This window comes from Sycon ciliatum, chromosome 12 (genome assembly GCF_964019385.1).
Source record: "Sycon ciliatum chromosome 12, ocSycCili1.1, whole genome shotgun sequence".
NCBI lineage: Eukaryota > Metazoa > Porifera > Calcarea > Leucosolenida > Sycettidae > Sycon > Sycon ciliatum.
In genome coordinates, this window is record NC_088654.1 from 14,933,540 (window position 1) to 14,958,286 (window position 24,747).

A 24,747-nucleotide genomic window follows, 5' to 3' on the forward strand; every position below is an offset into this window, starting at 1 on the left:
TAGAAACATCCGAGTCTTGAATTCTGATTTGATTGTACCCCGACCGCAAGTCCAACTTGGAGAAATATGCACTGCCCTGGATCGTGTCGAATAAGTCATCAATATTAGGAAGACAAGCTTTGTTTTTGATCGTAATTCTATTCAATTCTCGCCAATCGCACACCATTCTCAGAGTACCATCCGACTTTTTCACAAAAAAACACAGGTGCACCGTATGGCGACTTACTTGGCTCAATGAATCCCTTCTCAAGTAATTCTGACAGCTGTGACTGGAGCTCGTCCATCTCTGGTTTCGGCAGGCGGTAGGCGGGTCGAGACGGTGGTCTGGCTCCATCTTCTATCTGGATTTCATGGTCGACTGGTCTCTTCGGTGGAAGCTCATTCGGCAGCTCGTCTGGAAATAAATCCTGGTACCTCTTGAGCAGGTTCTGGATGTCTTGTTGCTCTGATTCCTGGAGTTGTGGCCCGGAACGATTCTCCTCGTTTGCAGCAATGACCCATGCAAGAAACCCCTCGGCTCCACTCCTCAGGGCATGACGAGCTTGTCGGCCACTGATAAACATGCTTTCCACAGATGGCCGGTCGGCTGTCGGCGGGTTAGCTGAAGGCAATTTGGCAACAAAGGGCTCACCGTCCAACTGAACTTCGTTCGTACGGAAGTTGATGCTGGGGTTGTTCCTTGTAAGCCACGGCTTGCCAAGAATAGCGTCGTAGCGAGTCAGGGGGTACACAGTAAAGTGCTGTTCCTCACTGAAGCCCCCGACTGTCACCCTTAGCGTGCGTGTGGAAATCTGCGGGACCTCGCTGGTCGAGCCGTCCGCCAATGTTACGCTCAGCACTGCTGAGCTTGCATCCGTGTCAAGATGATGCTTTCGAACAAAACTGTCTGCAATGAAGTCATGCGTCGAACCGGAATCTATCAGCATCACTGCACGGCGACCGCCGATCTTTCCCTGTATGCGCAGTAGGTCGTGTTCAGGTTCATTGCCGACGCTGACGTTGCTGACATGACACCTTTCTGCAACGGGACAATTTCCTACAGCTATGGGTGTCTCCGGCTCCGTAGGTTCCTGGAGAGCAACGTCTTCAACCTCCAGAGCTCCGAACCGGTTAGCGACTGGTACCGGCGTGGGCGCTTGGGTCGTCGCCAGTAAGCGCACCCCCTTTCTTACTGGCGACCAGCGTTTGGGTAGCGCTGTCCACCCTCAGTACAGCCTTTAGCGAGGTGGCCTGGCTTCCTGCAAGCAAAGCAGTGTCCCATTGCTCGCAGTTGGACACGCTCTTGGTCCGTCAGCTTGCGGAGGCCCTGAGTCTCACCACGGAAGCTGGGCACGGAACGCGACTCTCTACTGGCTGGTGGCCCCGACGCCGGTGGCCCTGACGACTGCTCCACGGTGTTTGCTGCCATGACAGCTTGCTCCAGGGTACGTGGATGCTCACGCATGACCTGTCGCTGGATGTGCGGCACTAGACCCCTGACGAACAGCAGCGCTCTGGTGTGGTGGTCGATTTCCGGCACTTGCAGGCTGAGGCGAGTGAAAGCAGCATTGTATGCGTCCAGCGACCCGCGCTGCGCTGCGGAAATTAGTCCCATACGCGATGTTTCCTCGTTGTGCCGTGGTCCGTACACATCGCCAAGTGCCGCTTTCAGAGCCGGCCAGTCGGAAAACACTTGGTTAGCTTCCAATGCCGCTATCAACCAAAGACGAGCGTTTCCAGTCAAAAATCCTGCCGCGTAGTCGACCCTCTGTGCCGCATTTGGGAGCGCCAACGACCGTAGGGTCATGTCCATTGCAAACGTCCATTCTTTGAATGTAGCGGAATCTCCTCCAAACACAGGCGGCTCTTTCGTAAGGCGGGGTGTTGGCTCCCACGGTTCCGAGTTCGGATGTATCGTTCGGTTTCCTTGGCTAACGCGCTGAGCGGTCTTGGTATCGTTTATCAGCCGAACGACGAGTACGAGGAGCGTAAGCAGAGGGACGAGAACACCTGCCAAAAGCAGAGTAGGAACCATCCTCTGCTACCAGTGTAACAGGTTTAATCAAACTTGAAAAGTAAGAGGCCTGGTTGAGCGCGCCTCGACCAGTTATATGCAAAATGTGATAGTATACATGTGGCAATGGCGCCAATGAAGGTGCTAATAGACAGGCGTAAGACGCATGAGGTGCGAGGGAGTGTAAAGTTATAGAGAACAGGGGAAAACTGTTACAGTCATTGTCTCGGCATACAACTTCGTGTCCCCACTTGATATGAGGCCACACAGGCGCTTGACAAATCTGGCTCACAACAACCGGCCGTTGTGAAAACTAGTGAAGTAAATGTCCCACGGTCCACATTGATGATTCGCTCAGCACACCCCAGCTTCTTCTTCCTCTCATGCTCCGGCAACAGTTTGTCGAGGGGTTGGTGGCAAAGGATGGAGCATCGGGAAGAAAAACCCGGACATCCAGGAAAGCATTCTGTGGCCTGGTCCACAGCCCTCGAGCCAAGATATCAGCGCGAGCATCGTTGGCGGTGTTAGTTGAGGCTGCCAGAAGCACCTCTTCCGAAACCGGAGCAAGCTGAAGCTCGACAGCGACATTCGAGAAAACCTCAGTAAGTAAGTCGGCAAGAATATCGCAAATTTCATTGTGCCTAATGATGGGGAAACCATCAGTAGGGCAACACATGGCATGGTCCGGACTCAACGGTTGGCCACAAGAGCAGGTAGTAGGCACATCAACCAATGCAGAAGTTGAAGAACGAAAATTTGAGTGCGGATGCAGATTTTCTCGCTCTGCGGTTTTCTTAGCTTATGTCCAAAGTATGTCTAGCAGTACCTCCAGGAGTTGCTGCATCAACCTTAGTAAGGATCTTGCGTCAGAGGACCATGCCTTCTTCGTCAAGCTGCTTCTCGGAGCAGGGGTTCGGAGCACAGACATCCGAGTTATTGATATTCAGGGCAGGAGAGGTACGTGTAAAGTAACTCTTGCCTCGACAGCTGCCCGTGACACGTTGCTCTCCCGCGGACTGTCGGAGCAAGGGAAGACCTTGGAATTGTTGCCTGGGGATGGCACTGCTGAAACGGTGCATGTGTTTGGAGTTCCGGAGGACATGGCGCTGTCGGCCATTGCGTCTTCACTGAGTCGTTTTGGGACACTCTTGGGGCCCGCGAAAAACGAGAAAAAGACGGTTGAGGGCTGCACCTTCAGTACAGGTATCGTATACTACACCATGGTACCCACAATCGCTGTCCCCAGCTCCATCACCGTAGGCCAGTACAAACTGCGAGTTTGGCACAAAGGGCAGACCCCCACGTGCTGGAAATGTATGTTGGACTCAGTAGAGCGTCCAGCCCCTATATGATGTCCAACCCCTATATAGAGTCCATTGGTCCAAAATCCACTGTACAGAGTCCAAACTTGGAATCAACTGTGAGCTCAAAGTTTAGATGAACATCACTCCCTGTATAGAGTCCAGCCAATTGGCTTCACCCCTGTATAGTGTCCATTGGTCCAAAATCAACTGTACGGAGTCCAAACTTTGAAATTAACTATAAAGAGTCTTTATGTGGACAACACTTCCTGTATTAAGTCCAGCCAATTAGGCATCCCCTATCCAGGGTTCGAAATTATACATAGGATCTGCTGTAAGCAGTGAATACTAACCAGAAAACGGCCTCTCCCTTTAATCCTTTACATCATTCACTTCTCAAGATAAAAAATAAGTATTGAGGCGCCACTGCAGCCACTTCATTACATGAAAAACCCTACAAACACAATCCTCAAATGAAGTGGTCTCTTCGCAGACGCTGCAAATTACAATAAATATTATCTCAATCATGTAGTGTTGCCAAATTATTGTGCTCGCACACACATGCACACACCCACACAACGCCAAGAAAATACCTAGAAAAAAACCAAGAATCGAAAGATAATAATGGAGAGCCAAGGATTAATTATTAGTTTTCAAATTATTGTGCGGGCGCACACACACACACACACACACACACACACAAACTTATACAACGCCAAGAAAACACCAAGAAAAGAGTAGAGACACAATACACACGCAACTCCAACAGCCATGCAAACATCCACCCATTTACACGTAAAGTCAAGAGGGATAACAAAAAATTATACGAAACGAATGCATACGTGGCCGTGGGCGGATGCACGCACGTTTACATACATGTACATGTAGTAGTGTAAGAGAGTAACATAGTGCAGTAGTCAGCATAATACTAGCACATGCTGTGACTGCAATAGCAAGCTTCACCATTGCTCATGGCCATGCAAATGTTCAGCAGCACTCAGTTCCGCAAGCTTCTGAAGATCAGCACACCTGCAACAAATAGATAGCACAAGGATACGCTTATTACCGTAATGATGCATGGGAGCACACAACTACCAAGTTCTCAACGAATGTGATGCTCAATGAAAATCTATCCACTCAAAGACCTGTGAACAGGTGACGGTGGGAACAATAATCTATTAGTAATACTTATGATGAAGTACGAGGAATAAGATCGTTTGTGCACACTCAAGACGCACACATACCACCATACATGTAATGTACACAGTGTTTCACTTCACTGCAACTAAATTGAAATGAGATGATTTGAACAATCTGTACAGCGTTGCCGTCAGTCAGTCTTCCCCCAGATGGAAATGCAATGATTCAATGATTTGTTGTCACGAGGCAGTTTCACTGACACAGTGTCATGTTTGTCACGTCAAAACGGTTACTTCATGGAATACGAGTAAATGTATTAGCTTGAGAAGCTTTTTCATGCGTGGTGGAAACGTGCCAAAGCAATATGCAATATTGACCAAACAAATAAAAAGGCAATTCCAGCAATGAAATTCACAAAACAGATCAAGCGAAGGCCGAAACGCTGTGTACCTTCTTTGCCCGCCAATGCACCACTCAGTCAACGCCGCCAAATACTGTAGCAACTAGTATAACAATCAATGAAGCCGACGTCGATGGAAACAAATTTGGATTCGGAAACATACGCCCTGTTGAAGTCTTCGATGCAGCAAAGAGGCTGCAACAACATAAATCATCATCAGACATCAACCTGACAAAAAGTATACTAAAGCAATTCGCAGATATCCTTTCCCAATCACTATCAGTATTGTTCAACTACAGCCTTGATGATGGTGTGTTTCCGTCCTCCTGGAAATCATCCACTGTAATACCGGTGTACAAGAATAGAGGTTGCGCCAAAGAGCCTACCAATTACAGACCTATATCCCTTCTCCCATGCATAGCGAAACTAATGGAAAAGATTCTCTCCGAACGTCTACTTCGATACTTGATGACCCAGGGTGTAATTTGTAAAGGTCAATTCGCATATGTACGCAACAAGTCTGTAACGGACCAACTTATCTTGCTAACCCAATCAATGGCTGTAAATATTGATAATGGCACTAATTTTGACCTGATATCTCTAGATTTCAGGAAAGCTTTCGACCGGGTAGACCACTCCATACTCCTAAAGAAATTCGGTAAGATTGCTACAGCTTCGTCAGTAAAATGGCTGAAGAGCTTCTTAGGGGATCGACAAATTGAAGTGAAGGTACATAGCACTAAATCGAAGAAGCGGAGCATCAACTGCGGAGTGCCTCAAGGTTCCCACCTTTCACCACTCCTATTCCTACTCTATATAAATGACCTGCCCAACGCTATGCAACACTGCACGCAATATCTATTTGCAGATGATGTCACCCTCCTACTGGCTTACAAACCTGAAGACACCCTCGCCAGTAGAGCGAACATGCAGTCTGATCTCGATGCATGTCAAACAGGGGGCAGGAACAATGGAGGTGAATTCTCAGCAAGCAAGACATCCGTGCTGTGCCATAGAGCTATCAATGATACACCTACTGCAGGAATCCAATACCAAATGTACAATGAGCCATTAACGGTGGTTTCTGAACTGCAACATCTTGGCATCACCTTGACCGACAACCTGGATTTCCGCAAACATGTCGCCTCAATAACTTCGAAGTTCAGATATCGAGTGCACCTACTGTCAATTATGTCCCAGCAACTTACGCCTTCGGCAATGATCATACTGTACAAAGGGTTCGTAAGACCTGTGATCGAATATAGCTGTACGGTGTGGTAGTTTGGATCTAATAAGAAACCCATGACCACTCTTGATCAATTACAGGCAAGGGTAGAGCTCTACTGAAAAAGAAAAAAATTGTATTTGATTACACTTCTTCCAAATCTGTCTTAAATTCTAAATGCTCCCTAGAGTCACTAGCCTATCGTCGTCAAATCATCAGTCTCACTACTTTTCACAGATATGTTTTCCATCATCGTGATTACCTTGCTGATTTCCATTTCAAGATTACGAATAGTGAGCGACGACCAAATAAAATCATTCTTCCCAAATTCAAATCATTGTCTAAGTCTCTCTTCATGTTCCGAACTGCTATTCTATGGAACTGTTTACCCCCCAGTCTAACATCGGAAGCCTCGCTCTAAAAGTTCAAAGCTGCCCTCAGGAAATTTACAGCTGACTATGCTTATGCAATCAACGGAATTCCGCCACCTTGCAGTTGATTTTCCCCATTTCTCTCCTCATCAATCCCTACTTCTCTTTGTACATACATCTACATCTACTGTTCGTTCAATCAAATGAACCCCTCGATAGGCACATTGTCTTTGGGTAATTTCATAATAATAATAATAATAAATAATTCTTGTCATCAGCATACAAGAAATCCTCCTCCTACTACTACTAGTACACTGGCACTGCGTTTGTGGATCCCATTGTATTTGACATCATACTAGAGCCTAGTAGAGGAAGAGTGTCGTGGAGTTCACATAATTATCATAGGGATAAAAATACATTTCTCATCAAATAAAATAATAATTGATGATAGCTAGACGATCGTATACGATTGATGCAAAGTCCTTGCAGTCCTTGAGGACTATTACGAAGTGGTTGATTACTTTTAGGGCATTCATTCAAGCAACATCAAACAAACGCGATACGCTCCTTCAAAATTGGAAAAAAAATTCAAGCATATTACGACAGAACAGCAGACTAATCGAAACGAGTCAAGCTTCCTTACCTCAGTCATCGTCCTGCCATGTAGTTGGACAGCCTTTTGACACGGTGGTACATGCAGCTCTTGTCCAGACAAACAGGATATCCTTGTGGTGTCGAACGAAAGAGAGTGTCAGTGTATCTGACTCGTCAGATTGGAACTGTGCTGAACCTTTCTCGTTCTCCGCTTTCTGCTTTCATCCCTTGCTCTGATGAAACCGTTCAAACGTCTTACTGGCAGCAATGGCCAGCCAAACAGGGATCCTTGTGGCGTCGAACGAAAGAGAGTGTCGGTGTACCTGACTCGTCAGATTTGAACTGTGCTGAACTTTTCTCGTTCTGCAATTCCTGCTTTCATCCCGCGCACTGATGAAACGTCTTCCGAGAACCACAAGACGCTTTCCAGATTTGATTTTGAAAGTCTCCTTATCCTCCTTGGTTACCTCGAGACAGATTACTGTCAGCAACTGCACAGCAGAACTGGCAGCCATGGCTGAAGTGAAGAAAGGAATGCGCTGCCACGAGGCAAGCAAAACTCAAAAGGTGTTTGTTCTCTTTTGGGCACAACTCACAGGACGGCGTGACTGGATAAACTGGACTCCTGGACCATGTGGACCATGAATAGGGGACTTGTAGAAAAAGTGTACTCCTTATAGGGGATTGCGCGGCAGGATGAAGCTGATCAAAACTTAGTGGACTCCTGGACTCTGTATAGTGGATTTTGGACCAATGGACTCTATATAGGGTGCTGGACATCATATAGTGCATGGACTCTATACTGAGTCCTACATGTAGCACCCCCGGCCACGTGGCGAGGGATTGCAGGGCGATCTCGCAGCAGGGCACCAAGCCCAGTCCGGGAGCTGCAACGTCAACAAGTAAGCTTGGACCACCCCAAGAACCACTTGGGCAGGGGCAGGAAAACCAAGAAATGGCAGCGCTACCAACACCAGTAAAACAGCAACAAGAAGGCAGTGTGAACAAGGAGGCACAGGATCATGTCCCTGATGCACCACAACCTTGGCCGTACGCCAATGCGTCGAACCGAGGCGACTGCCCCCACATCTTCATCCACACCCGCGTTCCCGATGAGTAGAGGCAAAGCTGGTCACCCATCACCCGATGACCAAGGCTTCAAGCTGGCTCGTGGGAAACACACGTTCCCAGCGCGTGTTATTACTCCGGCTACAAAGCAGGGAGTCCAGGTGATTGAGAGTGAGGAGAGCAAAGCCATTCGTCAACTCGTCACAAGGCTTCGGATGAGTATGCCACAGCGAAAGCTCGGGAGCAGGCGAAGGGACAGCTTGTCAGTTGTTAGATGTTGCGCGCCTTGCATTGTTTGTCTCATTGGCTTAACTTTATTCCGCATTTGTCTGTATCTATCTGCATCAACATTTTAGCCCCTACTATGACTCTCCCTCTCAATCCTCATGCACCACCTTTTATACCCCATGCATCTACGCCGACTCAGTCTGGCATAAAAATAGCCACGCTCAATGCACGTAGCTTAAGATACAAACTGCCAGAGATTGCCAGCCTCATCCGCACGCGTCAGTACGACATCTTGGGTCTATCAGAGACATGGCTAGATCCCGAGATTACAGACGGAGAGCTCAGTATTGACGGGTACAATCTGATTCGAAAAGACCGCACTCAACGCTTGGGTGGCGGAGTCTGCTTCTACTACCGTCAAGATCTCCCAGTTCGATCTCGCCCAGATCTGCATTCTGAATCTACAGAAACAGTCTGGGTAGAAATAAACGGAAAACCAGGTCTGCACCTGGTTGGTTGCGTGTACCGGCCACCGGGGAGCCAATGTCTTACTGGGCAGATTTGGAAGCAGATATTGTACGAGCAGCTGTGCAGTCTTCTTCCGTGACCCTAGTTGGAGACTTTAATGTAAATATGGACCCAGCCCATCCGGCACCCCAGCACAAACACCTCACCGACCTCTGTGCTGCGTTTGGCCTCCAGAACATCGTCATGCAGCCGACCCGTGAAACTTCACAGTGCCCTGAAGGCACGATGATCGATCTCATATTGACCAACCCGGCGCTAGTGTCCCTAGCAACGGTTGTGCCCACTGATATTAGTGACCACAGCGCTGTGGAAGCCTTTATTCAGCTTGCCGTTGACGTTCCACCCGCGTCATCCACGACGTCGCGGCTGACCAGGAATATACGTGGCGTTGACATTAACTCTTTTCGGCAAGATATCCTTGAGGCTTCTCAACATGATTTTTCGGATCACAATGATGTAAATCAGATGTGGAAAGAGTGGCACACTAAGTTCCTGTACGTTTTGGACAAGCATGCCCCGCTGCACAACTCTAAGCCTTCCCGGAGGGCGATACCTCCCTGGTCTGACAGAGAGCTGCACCAGCTCGAACAGCGTAAACGGCGGCTGCACAGCCGTTGGCGGAAGGATAGGACAAACGGCACACTGTATGCAGAGTTTAAACAAGCACGTAGCACTGCTCGGAACGCGTATCGGCGCAAGCGAAACGAGTACTTCTCCCGTCAGTGCGAAGAAAATGTGGCCAACCCTAGGAAGTCTTGGGCCATTCTAAATGCAGTCACTGGGCGTTCACGTCGCCGCCAAGATCCTAGTAGTTCGATACACAATTGTCACGCTTATTTCTTACTTGTATACCCTTGTTTTCTGCACACTTTTGTGAGAAATCGCACCTGGATATTCCAGTGCTGTCAATGTATCGTGTTACCCTACCTTGATTGCTATATTATTTTCCTTGTTTTCATTTTGTTCTTTAGTACAACGGTGATTACTGAAGAGTGTTGTACGAAAACTTGTTCGAAACATCTTTTTTTTCCATTGCCTTTTTCTTCTTACATGTATTTTTTCTTACCCTTAAGATTGTTTCTTGCATCGTCTCCATCGCTTACATTGTTAATAAAGTAGTCGAAATGTCGCTTTAGCTCGTCCTACTTATTGCCATATTAAAATTATTGTCTCCTCGTCGAATTATTATTATTATTAGAAAGGAAAAGGACATATGGAAACGAGTTAAGAGTAACTCTCCACCACTGTAACTAGATACTATATACAGTCAGAAAGTGCAACAACTAGGCACAAAACTGACAGAGTACTGAGACATTCGACGTCCTGACACCTAGCTTCAACACATCTCCGTAGCGCTAACCGACAGCTGACTGCTAACTGACTGTATATAGTATCTAGTTACAGTGGTGGAGAGTTACTCTTAACTCGTTTCCATATGTCCTTTTCCTTTCTACTTTTATTATTGGCTCAATACCCGAGTCTCAAATTATTATTATTATTATTTAATTGAGGGATTCCCCAAAGACCGAATCCTAACTCATGGGGGTCTCCGAAATCCGCTGACGCCGCATCTGACGCCCGATCATGGGGTGGTGGCGTCCCACGGAAGTCCATGAAAAATGAAAATTTGATATCCTGTAGAGTTTCGGTCGCTGAGTCGAATGGTCTTGGTCCGAAGTCTCTCCAGGACAGCGTTCTTGAGATATGTCAATTTTAGCCATGCCCCATACCAATGTATGTGTGACCTCATTGTGGCATGGTTCGAAAATACTTGGATTGTGAATCTCACTAACTTCAGGACGAAAGTCACTTCAGAAAGTAGTTTGCCAAGTTACCTGGGCCGCAGCGATGCCAAACTGTTGTGTTGTTGGATGTGCCAGTATCACATAATCCTCCTGGGGTTAGTTTTCTCAGATTCCCGAAGGATGGAGACCTGGCAAAGCGTCGAAATGTTGGAAGGCGTCGTGAAAATTTCAAGCCTATTTTCGCAGCACGAGCTATGTTTGCTCGCTGCATTTATGATCCAGAGGGACTTGAGAGCTGAATTTTTACGAGTACGCCGTCCAGGAACGCCCTCATCAGTGTACCAGTGCCCTGCGAACCGTGAGCCTCCAGCAAAGCGAACTCACCAAGCTGCAACTGAGAAAGCAAGGCGAGATACGTTCCATCATGATCAGAAAAGTACACCACCCCATCAACTCCGACTGCAGCTAGCTGATGAACGATATTACCCCAGTAACTTTGCAAATACCGGTACTCAAACTGTGCACACCTGTCATCAACTGGGACGCAAACGGACAGACCCCCAGAAAGTGCAAAGGTTACAGAACTGTTTGCTTGCGATGTGCACGCAGCATGCACGACGAACTGTCTCACCAATCCTGCCGAACTGAACAAGTGTAAGTTGATTGCGTGGATATGTCTCTATTTATAACACCTACCCTACTTTTAGGCATGGTTGCATGAACATTATATCACTCAGAGCAGTTGTTAGAAGTCTGGATAGCCTAGGAATAGTGCTAGTAAGGTGAAACAAAAAAATTTATAACACTCCGAGTTCCCCACTTTCGGGATCACCAGGCCAAACAAATTCTAATTTTCGAAGAAGGAATGGGTTCTTGTTGTATGCGAAAGAAAGGTAACTGAAGACCTATTGTGCAAGGAAAACAGTGGGAACTACTCATATTATACACATGCACTCACACCTTCACCCATATGCACGCGCGCGTGTGAGTGCACACACACACAAACACAACAACACACACATATACGCACCCACATACTGAAACTCACTCGCACGCACGCTAGCCTAAGGATAGTACATATGCTGTAGTGGTGGTGTCCTTAGTGACATGACTACCGGTATGTGTACATATAATGACGCCGCCACTCCACGCCAGAAGACAACAAACATCTGCTGAACATTTTTGCTGACTTCTCTTATGGGCAACACAGGGTGTTGTGAACCCTCTGGTTCTCTAAAGTGTCAGGAACGAACGACCCCACACGGCACGAGGACAACTATTTATTCTCAACAGTATATTTCACTTCCATCGACTAACAACAATGAAATGAATGAACAACTGAAACAATGAATGACTAACACTAAAAACACCAGGTAGTTATAGCGTGAAAATGACAGCGTATATGAGAAAAGCATACACATACAACATACAACTACAGCGCACACAGCAAACCGCACATAGCGCCTGTAGCGTATGCCATGTCGTAAACATCAGCGGTACGGCGGAGTCGGGATACAGCTGCATTGAAACGAACACAATGTCACAAGCGAGAAGGCCTTTCACTCTCGAGAACTTGTCGTTTCACAACATTCTCCCCACCAAAGGGCTTCTCACCGCCGTACAACAACTCACAAGTCAAACGATTTGGGGCTTACTACGCGTCATCTGCTGCTGCGGTGGTGACCATGGTAGAATATCACTAATGCCCACCAATTCAGAAAACTCGACATCGCGAAGCTTGCCGCTGTGGACTGTCGCACACGACACTGTGACCGATCCACTTCGACATGGGGCAGACGCTGGACCAGACAACACACAACCGATAATGTCATAAAGCTGACGATGTGGGCTGCCACACACGACATGGTCACCGGTACACTGCTTCGACCCGGGGCGGGCGCGGAATCCAAGGACACACATCGGATCTCTGTGTTCCACACAGTCTCGCCGATTACTTCTTCCGTGCTAACCAGTAGTATCGCCCTTTTCATTTTCTCGGCTTCTACGCCTTACGTTTCTAAGTCTCGCGCCTCTAACTCTTGCGCCTCTAACTCTTGCGCCTCTAACTCTCGCGCCTCTAACTCTTGCGCCTCTAACTCTTGCGCCTCTAACTCTTGCGCCTCTAACTCTTGCGCCTCTAGCTCTTGCGCCTCTAACTCTTGCGCCTCTAACTCTTGCGCCTCTAACTCTTGCGCCTCTAACTCTTGCGTCTCTAACTCTTGCGCCTCTACGTCTTGCGCCTCTACGTCTTTCGCTTCTACGTCTTGCGCTTCTACGTCTTGCGCTTCGACGTCTTGCGCTTCTACGTCGTTCGGCCGAGACTCCAGCTGCTTCTGAGCGTCTCCGACCGATGTCGCCATGCTCTGTACCGACGCAGTGGGCCTTGGATCCGATCCTCCCACTGGCTTCAAGTACTCTTCTGACCGCTGCTTGTCTGTAAGCAAAGTCTTACACGCCTTGTCCGGCGTCTTTCCGGGCGAGGCAAGCAAATCTCGCTTTGCTCCCTCATATTTACTGCTGGCGATGCGCTCGTTAATCTTCTTGAGCTTTTCGTTAAACTCTGTGCGGAGCGCACCCTCTTGCCGTCTAGCACTGCGCTCTTCAAACTCCTCGCTCTGTCGGAGCCTCTTCTCCACGTATTCTCTCAACCTATCGCCTTCAAATCCATACCGAATTCCGTTAGCGATAAATCTGGCTTCAATGATCCATAGTTCCTGTGCCATGCTCGCTTCGTATCCTGGCGTGGTCGCCAAATGTTGTGAACCCTCTGGTTCTCTAAAGTGTCAGGAACGAACGACCCCACACGGCACGAGGACAACCATTTATTCTCAACAGTACAAGCAAGGCCGGTCCTGGAAGCTCGAGGTAGAGTGCTCAATGTACGAATGTACAGAGCAGTATACACACACAACAGAGGCGAAAGGCTGTGTTAGCTGTAACTTTTAAAAAGAGAGCATGTCTGAGAAAACCAGAACATATGTGCAAGTCGATCTCTCAGATTTCGCTCAAATTTTGCAGGTAGGTTTGCTTTGGGGTGTAGATCGACATTCCAAAGCCCGCACAAAATCTTTTGAAGGGAACCATGAAATTGGTATACCCCTCAATATTGGCCCAATATTGGCACGATTTATGGGTCAACAAACGAGCCACGGCACAGCGTGCAAGAACAAGCTACGAACAAAACTCCATCAAGCCATCATTACCTCACCTTAGAAGAGTTCTTGGGGCAGCACTACTTAGCCACGCCAGCATCCCAGAAGAGGAGGGCAATCATCCCTTGACGCCACAAATGCTCGTCCTGAAAATAGCCAAATTACAAGCGCTGATAAAACAGCGAGCTACGTCCTCAATTAGCAAACACTATACACCGGCAGATAGTAGAACACCTCTTCTAGCACTGAGGACATGTCCCCCATCATCCTTTTGGGGTTTTCTTGAAATAAACAATTTTGAATTTTTCCACTCGACCATTCTGAAATACGTCCAAACTCATACCTGCGCAGGAAAGCTCGCCCCTCCGCGACGTCTAGTCAGCAATTTCTACTCCAACACCACTCCCAACGCTGCAGAACAAAGTGTATTGTTGACTCTGACAAGGAAAAGTAGCGGTGATCACTTGTCACTCCAAACGACAAGCTTCTCCTTGCGCCACCAACATTTTTCGTTGCAACAGTTGATGCAAAAGTGACTGAATTTTTGCGTGTAGTTTTTGGATTTTACTGCAAGAGGAATGAAGAAATCACGTGGATCGTGACGTAGAATAATGCTTTCTGGTACACGACACAATGCACACGATCACGATCGTTCCGGAGGCGCTATTCGAAACGGACCATGAGGGAGGAGGTAAGATGCATTATATTTCTTGCATGCTCTGCTCAGAACATGCAGACACTATCGTTATAACGCTAGCAGTATTGCATTGGCAATAATTCTTGGAGATATTTCCTCTTGCAGTAAGAACAGGGATGCATTTTTTCACACTAACCTCGCTCATCCCAAACATGGTTCAACAGGAACTACGGCTGGTTTATATATGCTGATGATCCACGTAGATTTGCAACAGCAAGGAATGAGCGTGGTCCATGCCATCAAGGTCGCTTGGAGTTGACCAGCGCGCGGCCAACACTGGTTGCATGAAGTATGTGGCGCGCCCACATGGCAGATTTCTTACGTCATGAACAACGTGATTTGACCCTACTCGCCATAGTCTCTATGCTGCATGTTGAGGGAAAGTCCCAGCTGGAAGGCCTACAACACGACATGCGTGCTCTTGAGCTGGACATCAAGATGCACTTGATCCGATCTAGATCAACGGGTTATCCATGTAAGTGCAGGAGCGCTTGATCAAGGTGACTCGGAACAACTGCTGAACCGTGATCTACGAGACCTGGCATTCTTGTGTCACGAGGCACGTGATTTCATCATTCCTCTTGCAGTAAAATCCAAAAACTACACGCAAAAATTCAGTCACTTTTGCATCAACTGTTGCAACGAAAAATGTTGGTGGCGCAAGGAGAAGCTTGTCGTTTGGAGTAACAAGTGATCACCGCTGCTTTTCCTTGTCAGAGTCAACAATACACTTTGTTCTGCAGCGTTGGGAGTGGTGTTGGAGTAGAAATTGCTGACTAGACGTCGCGGAGGGGCGAGCTTTCCTGCGCAGGTATGAGTTTGGACGTATTTCAGAATGGTCGAGTAGAAAAATTCAAAATTGTTTATTTCAAGAAAATCCCAAAAGGATGATGGGGGACATGTCCTCAGTGCTAGAAGAGGTGTTCTACTATCTGCCGGTGTATAGTGTTTGCTAATTGAGGACGTAGCTCGCTGTTTTATCAGCGCTTGTAATTTGGCTATTTTCAAGACGATCATTTGTGGCGTCAAGGGATGATTTCCCTCGTCTTCTGGTATGCTGGCGTGGCTAAGTGGTGCTGCCCCAAGAACTCTTCTAAGGTGAGGTAATGATGGCTTGATGGAGTTTTGTTCGTAGCTTGGTCTTGTACGCTGTGCCGTGGCTCGTTTGTAGACCCATAAATCGTGCCAATATTGGGCCAATATTGAGGTGTATGCCAATTTCATGGTTCCCTTCAAAAGATTTTGCGCGGGCTTTGGAATGTCGATCTACACCCCAAAGCAAACCTACCTGCAAAATTTGAGCGAAATCTGAGAGATCGACTTGCACATATGTTCTGGTTTTCTCAGACATGCTCTCTTAAAGTTTCACGCATCCGAGCGATCATCAGACAGCAGCATTCACTATCGAATTCTCTACGAGCAGGCCTAGATATTTGATGCTCGTGTGGAAGTAGTGCATATGTGCGAAGTGAAGACGTCATTGGGACAATGGTATTGAGTTGTTTTGTGAGAGTTAACGGATATAGGTGAGAATAGAGGCGATAACAGGGCAGTGTTACCGAGTCATTAAAGGCGATAGCGACGGTAGCGCAAGACCACAGCAAGAGCGAAGAGGGAGAGAGAAAGCACCATGGCGCCAAACCTGGTGCAGGTTGCGCCATGTCGAAAAACTCACGTAACTGATGGTGAGAATCTTGCCAGGTAATACTTGTTCTCGTGTCTGCATTTCGACACCAACTCCGACACTGCCCTGTTATCGCCTCTATTCTCACCTATATCCGTTAACTCTCACAAAACAACTCAATACCGTTGTCCCAATGCCACGTTTTCACTTCGCACATATGCGCTAACTTCAACTCTAGCATCAAATATCTAGGCCTGCTCGTAGAGAATTCGATAGTGAATGCTGCTGTCTGATGATCGCTCCGATGCGTGAAACTTCAAGTTACAGCTAACACAGCCTTTCGCCTCTGTTGTGTGTGTATTCTCAACAGTATGTTTTACTTCCATCGACTAACAACAATGAAATGAATGAACAACTGAAACCATGAATGACTAACACTAAAACCACCAGGTAGTTATAGCGTGAAAATGACAGCGTATATGAGAAAAGCATACACATACAACATACAACTACAGCGCACACAGCAAACCGCACATAGCGCCTGTAGCGTATGCCACGTCGTAAACATCAGCGGTACTGCGGAGTCGGGATACAGCTGCATTGAAACGAGCACAATGTCACAAGCGAGAAGTCCTTTCACTCTCGAGAACTTGTCGTTTCACAACACAGGGAATGAAACGAACAATGCAATTGAGAACAAGAGTCGTCCTGTACGGTGAAGTTTCCTTTTTCTCATACAGCAGTATATTGTTTAAGCAAGTGTGTTTTCTCCACATTCTTTTTGCCATGCAGGTATATCACAGTGTCATGCCGAACTACATTCTCCAATGCATTCGTTTCTCAATTCTGGGGATGATTGGACACGCACATCTCGCAGCTCTTGACGACTTCAATGTCAACCGTTGCCACAGCACAACCAAAAAGACCGCGATAGGAAGGTATAAAGTCCAGGTCTCAAAGCATAAAGAAGACTGTGGTCAAATAGAAAATTATACGACTAAAAGAGCTATGAGTATGTTGACAAGCTCATGTGTGAGGTGGTAGCGGTTGCAAATGGCAACCTCGATGTTCCTGCCTTGAAGAAGCGCGTTCCTCTGCCAAATTCGACGTGGAAGCCTCCTGAGAAGGCTGAGGTGGGGCAGGATTTGGATATCTTTGCCTGATGGTATTCACAACGCAGGCTGGAAGACGACAACGAACGTGCTTGCCCAATTTGCGGTGTACATAGTGTTTACTGCGATTGTGCCGCATAGCGTAGAGATCTACAGAAACACAGAATGTCATAATTATGGAATGTGTATGATGAGGGTTTGTACACATACCACATTGCTGTACCGTAATCATTATTCTAGTCAAATACTCATTTACTCTACATATGCGCTGTATCGCACTTACCGGTACCTACCTGCACTTTCAGTGCGCGCCATACTAATTTAGTGTCCACCGGTACAAAGATGGAGGGTCTTGTAGAATTTCCCATACCTGCTGATTTCCAATTGAATTCCAATGATCTGGGGGATGAATACTGATTAGGACGCGTTCGATTACCTACTAGGAGTACAGAGATGTCTTGGTCAGAAATTACAGATGCCTTACTCTCCTGCCAGAATTTGTGCATTATTTTGGTGTTAGCTTTCTTGACCCCACACTTGTACGTTGCATGACATGGTACACTAGAGAACGAGTTTATTGACAAAATCTGCCGTTTGAAACGATAAAGTATGGGTTCGGGTGTGATCAAATGCACCCAGGGTGCTCATAAACTGTGTGCAGTGCTCTCTTCACCAAGAGAACACTACCATACTTTGCAGATCTTGTACCAATCCAAGGGAAAATGACAAAGACAAATGTGTTTGAGTCATGCATGAAAACTTGTGATGACTACTAGCACTATAGTACAACGTTATTCGTGCTATGCCTGACAACAATAAGTTACACACAAAACATTACACTCAACGATCCTCACAAGATAAGTCAAGACTAACATCTCTCTGTTGTCTGGAATATTTCCCTCCGCATGGAAATACGCATTAGTGGTCCCAGTAAGCGCAAAGGCTGCCGGTCGGATGCAACGAACTACAGACCCATCTACCTACTGTGCTGTATTTCAAAGCTGTTAGAGCGCATTGTGTACGATCAGCTATATCGACACTTGTCCCCTTACTTGCATACCATGCAGTCTGGTTTCCGGCGAGGAGACTCCACAGCTCTGCACCTAGTCCACCTAATCCAAAACATCACGCAGTCCCGACATTTGAAAGAACATACTGGCATGTGCTTCTTTGACCTGGCGAAATCCTTTGACACTGTTTGTCATAGAGGCCTGATTGCCAAGTTGGGTGCCTATGGCATTGGTGGCAACCTGCTTTGTTTCTTTGAAAGCTACCTAACCGAAAGGTTACAGGCTGTACGCGTCGGCAACACCCTCTTGTCTCCACAGGCAATTAATTCTGGTGTGCCATAGAGGTCAATCCTGGGGCCACTATTCTTTTTAGTCTACGTCAATGATCTACCGATGTCTGTCCCTAATGTTTCACTGTTCGCCGATGACACCGCACTTTCCGCTTCAAGTAGTTGCAGGCAATTGCTAGTTAATGACCTCCAGAAAAAAATAAACTCCACCGTTTCTTGGATGTCGACTTGGAAGCTGAGGCCGGACACTAGTAGGACCAAAGTGATGTTCTTCTGTAGCGGTGCTAGTGATCAGTTCTGTAATGTGTCTTTATCATGTCCTGGCAGCTCATCGACCATAGAAACTGTCCATGAACATAAGCACCTTGGTATAATTATTGACGACTGTCTAACATGGGCTCCTCATGTAGACTATATTTGCAAGAAAACTAGTAGTGTTCTCGGCATACTATATCCTCATCGTTCTCATTTGCCAAATACATGCCGTTCTATGTTTTATCGCTCGTATCTATTACCTATTTTCCAGTGGTGAAACGAATATTCGAATATTCGAACATTCGTTCGGTTTGTCACATTCGAATATTCGTTACGTCACATTCGAGCATTCGTTACGTCACTTCGAATGCAGTGCATGTACATGCATGCACACCGAACACGGTACAGTGCAGTAGGTACAGCCTGCCTGTGACTTTGTACTGCATGCATGCACATGTATGTCCATACTGGACTGCCAATGTTGCACATAACATGTATGAACTTCGAAGTACCCTTATGTGGCAGTACATTTTACGTGGCACTACCGTTTGTCATACCTAATAATAAATTAGTATTGACAATATCCATCAAATGAATGAGAGGAGGGCATGTGATGTCATCTGTGTTACCAAAAGAATATTCGTTCATTCGTTCGTTAAGCTGAAGAATATTCGACTAGTAGGTTTTGACATTCGTTTCACCACTTTAAATTTCCAGTATGCATGTCAGTCTTGGTGCAGTCTAAGTCAACATCTTGTGAACAAACTTGAAATCCAACATAAATCTCTTCTTAAAATATTGTTTAACAAGCAGCGTTTATTTCCTAGTCTTGAGCTCTATTGTATCAGCAATACTCAGCCACTGGAGGATAATCGCAAACAGCAGCTTTGCATTTTGATCCACAGAATTCGCCTAGGCAAAATTCCCATTCATCTCTCCGTATTCAATTGGTTTTCTCTGTCCCGGTCCACTTTGTTGTTGTTGTTGTTGTATTCTTTATTTGAATTCGCTAAAACCAAACGGACAGCCACTCGTAATAGTCTCGTACTTCCCCGTGCTAATTCAGCCGCATTTACCAACTCTCCTCTGTTTTGTCCTACAGCCTTTGGCTGCAACTTCCCCAGCATGTTAAGACATCAACATATCTTTCCAGCTTTAAAAATGCACTCTGATCGCATAATGTTGTGCGATAGGATCTCATTGCTGGATTCTTGTCTATCCTTCTTTCTTCTCTTTTTCTATACATGTATTCCTTTCTTTTCTTTTCTTGGCGTGGTTGGCTATCACCTCTCTCTCGCACTTTGCGTGCCAATTGGTCATGAACCACGAGTTGAGTGAAATAAATAAATAAAATTCTCAGTTTGGGAATGCAATGAATTGAAAATATGGCCGAAGGCTCTGTCGCAATATTAAAATTTTAGTTCTGAAGTTTTAATGCGCCGTTAGTGGCAGAGCAGAGTGGACACGAAGAGTCGGTGAAGAAAGAAGGAGAGATGACAAGACGAGTCGGTGAAGAAGGAAGGAGAAAAGCAAGACACATCTGCAACATCTTTGTTTGATCAAACTGAGCTGAGCTGCTGATACGAAGCGTCGACCAAGCATCCCTGACTGGAGTGAATGCCCCAGCTGGCCTCTCATTTGTCAGTGGTTGCTACTAGACCTGTTAGTATCACACTCACGACTACAAGTTTCCTGGTGTGCATCGACATCGGCAACATTGGGGCCTCCCGCTGTCGATCCTGTTGACGGGCGGACAGGTCGGTGTGAATCCTGAACGGCAACCGAGCCTGTCGCGTTGGGGGATTTTGGTGGTGAGTCGCGCCTCGTCTGCATACATGGAAATTGCAACATCATAATAATAAACAACATACATGTACTTTCCATTGGCATCAGTGTTCGGCGTAAGATTTTCGTCGCCTGTGTGGTGTGTTTCTCCACCAATGAGCGCGTACTATGGTTATTTATCGCTGTTCTCACACTTTTTATAATTTTAGCAGCTTGCATATGCCAATCATATATGTGAAAAGCGCGCACTTGCGCCATTTCTGGTGTATAAGAATGATCATTCCTCCATCATCATCATTATCACCCTCTACTGATGAGCTCCGACAGGGAGCGAAACAGCTGTCTAGAGGTGTGGAGCAATATTATCTCTCAACGGAAGTGTCTTTGCTGGTGTCTGTATGGTTCGGCTGAAGAGCGCGTGGTTGTGATGAGTTGGGAATGCAAATTATTTTTATTATTATTTAACACAAGCATCTGCATGCCGCACTCACACAACGAGCAACCAGTTTGGGGAATAGGAGGGTTTGTCAATTGCTTTGCCAGGCTCTGAGTGAGTGACAGCTTAGAGCTTTGTGAATATGTGTGTATGGCAGCTGGGCAGGGCCCTGCTGCGGAGGCTGAGTGAGCTGTATGGAGACAGCCGGGCAGGGGTGCAGGGAGGCTGAGTGAGCCGTATTGAGAGGCTGAGTGAGCCGAGGCTGAGTGAGCCGTCTGAGTGTGAGAGGCTGAATGAGCAGTATGAGGAGTCTGGTAAGCAAGGTTGACTCCCCAATTAGAGAACCTCCTATTCACTGTTAACTGTAGAGAGGGTGCCACAGATTGTGGACAATAGTAGAGTGATATTGAGTTACTGAGTGTACAGTGGGTACATGGTAACATTTGGTTATGCTCTGGCACCCACAATAAGTGGGCTCAGTCTGTCTGATCAGCGCTTACCCAGGACCTGTGCTGCCAGCTTTCATGGCAGTTTGCATGTGGACTTCCGTTACTCCGAAGTGCAAGGCACCGCCGAAGTCTCCCCAGGAATGGACGGAAGAGCACGCACGGGAATGGGCATGTGAGCGGCGGTAGGGTGGCACGAATGGAATCGCTTGACATCTTGCCTGGAGAGAGCGTCAGCAAGGATGTTGGTAGTTCCAGGTATGTGACGGGCGGTGACCATAAAGTTACCCTTCGCGCAGATGAAGAAGAGCTGCCGTAGGAGTGACATCACATTAGGACAGCGACTGGTGCCAGATTTGAGAACAGCGGCGACAGCTTCGTTGTCGGTATGGAAGCGGGTACGTTTGCGACACCACTGGCGGCCCCACGTAGCACATGCAATGCAGATGGGATACAGCTCCTTGAACGTAATACAGAGCGGAGTGTGTTGTGGTGACCAGGTGTCGGCGAACCAATGCGTGCCGTAAACTGCGCCATACCCGATGGCGGCAGATGCGTCAGTTTCTATCAGGATGTCTCTGGCCAGCGTTTCCAGGAGATCGAGGAAGAATGACTTGCCATTCCAGCCATTGAGTAGGTGAGACCACCAAAGCAGGTCCAGATGACATTCTGGCGAGAGACGGATTCGGTGGTAGGGCTTGGAAACGTTGCGCGTGGCATCATACAGTCGGCGCATGAATGTACGGCCCGGTGTGATGACGCGGTTGGCAAAGTTCAGCTTGCTCAACAGCTGTTCAAGCTCCCGTAGACGGCAGGATTGGCGTTGGCGAAAGGCCAATAGTCTGGAGCGGATGTCGTTAACCTTGTCCTGTGGGAGACGAGCCACTTTCTGGACGGAGTCAAGTTCGATGCCCAGGAAGGTGAGACAGGAGGTTGGGCCGACTGTCTTTTCGTCGGCAATGGGAACTCCCAGGTAGCGGAATACGGAAAGGACTACGTTCACACGCTGCGCACATAGCGTTGAGTTTGCAGGGCCGCAGAAGCAGAAGTCGTCCAGAAGGTGCAGGAGATGGGGAACCTGGAGCAGTTCACCGCTTATCTGGCAAAGTGCGTCCGCAATGCAGTTAAACAAGTAGGGTGCGGCTCTCAGGCCGAATGGCAGTACTTTGTCATAGTAGAATTGGCCCTGCCACTGGAAACCCAAAAAATGGTATGCGACAGGGACCAGTCGAAATGTATTGCGTATGTCGAGCCTCGCCATCAAGGCACCGGTACATTGACGTTGCTGAAGCTCAATGGCATCGACCACTGTGACATAATGTAGGGAGAACGAATCCTTATTTATTCCATCATTGAAATACATACGATCAGGGTAAGACAGGTGGTGAATGAGGCGGAATTTCCCGTTGTTCTTGGGCACTACGCCGAGCGGAGAGCACACAAATGGGTGGAAAGGCTGGACAGAGAAAGGACCGGCCGATTCGTCACGTCGGACCCGGTCAGCAATTTTCTGTTGTACAAACTGAGCATGTTCAATGGCAGTTGGGAGGTTGCCAGAGATGATAGATACAGAAGCACCAGAGTGGCCAATGGGGAACCCGCGTTGCAAGCCATTAAGGATAAAGTCAGAGAGGATACGATTAGAAATACGAGGCAAAAGAGTCATTAGGCGGGCTATGTACAGAGACGTGTGGGGACTACTTCGCTGCGACGGGCTTGTCTGTCTGGCGGGGTCCCCCGCGATCGGAGAACCATGAGCGCGTGAGGGTTTGTTGGGAACAGAGCATGCGCCTTCTGTGTTAACATAATTTTGCGCGTGTTCAAAAAATCATTATTAAACACAGTCCACACGTTCGCTTATGCTGGACATGGTAAGAGAAGCAGTTGATATAGGAGACATAAAGGCAACAAGCACGTAGCTGTAAATCCTTAGCGCCGTAGCGTGCGTTATGTCGCAGAGCATTACAAGGCGGTTTCAACAATGCAAACATATACACACTGTACCACCATCGAGCATATACACAATGTACAACCATCAGATGCAATCAATGCCGCAGAATTTACATGTATGCACAATAGGACTAAACTGGCTAGCTACAGCTTGGTCGTAACGCGCATGTGAATCTACGTTGTATCGAGAGTGCGCACGCCGGGGACCGCGCCGTAGCGTGCGTTATGTCGAGGTTTGGGTTATGTAGGACTAAACTGGCTAGCTACAGCTACCACTTGATCGTACCGCACAAGTAAATCTACGTTGTATCGAGAGTGCGCTCGTTGGGGATTGAGCCATAGCGTGCGTTATGTCGAGGTTTACATACGTTGTGTAGAACAATTTTTTTATTAATGCGATGCTGTTTCGGCACGGGGTTTTGTTTTTTACGCACTACCGGGGTTTAAGTGAGAGTTGGTATATCGAGAGCAGACCTGTATTAGTGAAAACTTTGAAAATATTCAAGAGTCTGAAGTGTCTCCTACTTCTACTTGAAGTATGTATACTCATATTATTAATATGTCATTTGATTTTTTATTGCAGTTCAGAGACTGTATACATGTGTGTGCGTGTGTGTGTGTGTGTGTGTGTGTGTGTGTGTTTGAGCGACCTTTGTTAATGAGCATCGACGAATAATTCTCTGTTTCTGCTTTCTCGGATTTAGATCTATACGAGGAGGTAACCTTGGATCTTTAAAGGGCCAAAGACTTCCTCCGATCAGAATAGCGTAAGTGAGTTCTACTTTACATAACCCTACACGTAAAACACTGGTAGACGTTTTCGAGGGGTGTTATCTGGATGTGTCCAGCGGCCATAAATTAGGGAGGAGGTAGGGACACCAGACCTCCAACATTCGTATTACAATTTTTTATTTATTTATTCATTTATTAACTTAATTTATACGAAAAAGAAAGACCAAGGAACTACAACTTACGCTATACTGTCCGCTAACACCGTCAGTTACTAAACAATCAGCTCATGCGATAACATTGCACGACACTGACCGACGGTACTGATATTCTACAAATAAACTGGCTAACAGCTCTATCACAACTTGGCACCTCCTTATGTAGAACCTTGCAAGTTGTAAGACTGTTGGAGTGCGCATCCAAGATGTGCTAGAGCTGTTAGCCAGTTAGTAGTAGAACGTCAGTACCGTTGGTCAGTGTCGTGCAATGTTACCGCATGAGCTGATTGTTTAGTAACGGGCGGTGTTAGTGGACGGTATAGCGTAACTTGTAGTTCCTTGGTCTTTCTCCTTTGTATAAATAAACCTTAGCTCTCCATCTGAGTCCATTCATTTATAAATAATAATCAAGTCTGTGGACAGCAACAGATAATAGCAATAATCAATACT

General features: G+C 47.0%; 1 long non-coding RNA gene across 1 annotated transcript in view; it reads left to right on the plus strand.

Moving 5' to 3' along the window:
- The window catches only part of LOC135828866 (uncharacterized), a 68,998-nt gene extending 44,878 nt beyond the window's left edge, over positions 1 to 24,120 (plus strand). The window contains exon 4 of the long non-coding RNA XR_010555764.1: positions 24,055 to 24,120. This is a non-coding gene — a long non-coding RNA (uncharacterized LOC135828866). The remainder of the gene's footprint in view (positions 1 to 24,054) is intronic.
- Positions 24,121 to 24,747: the final 627 nt, after the last annotated feature.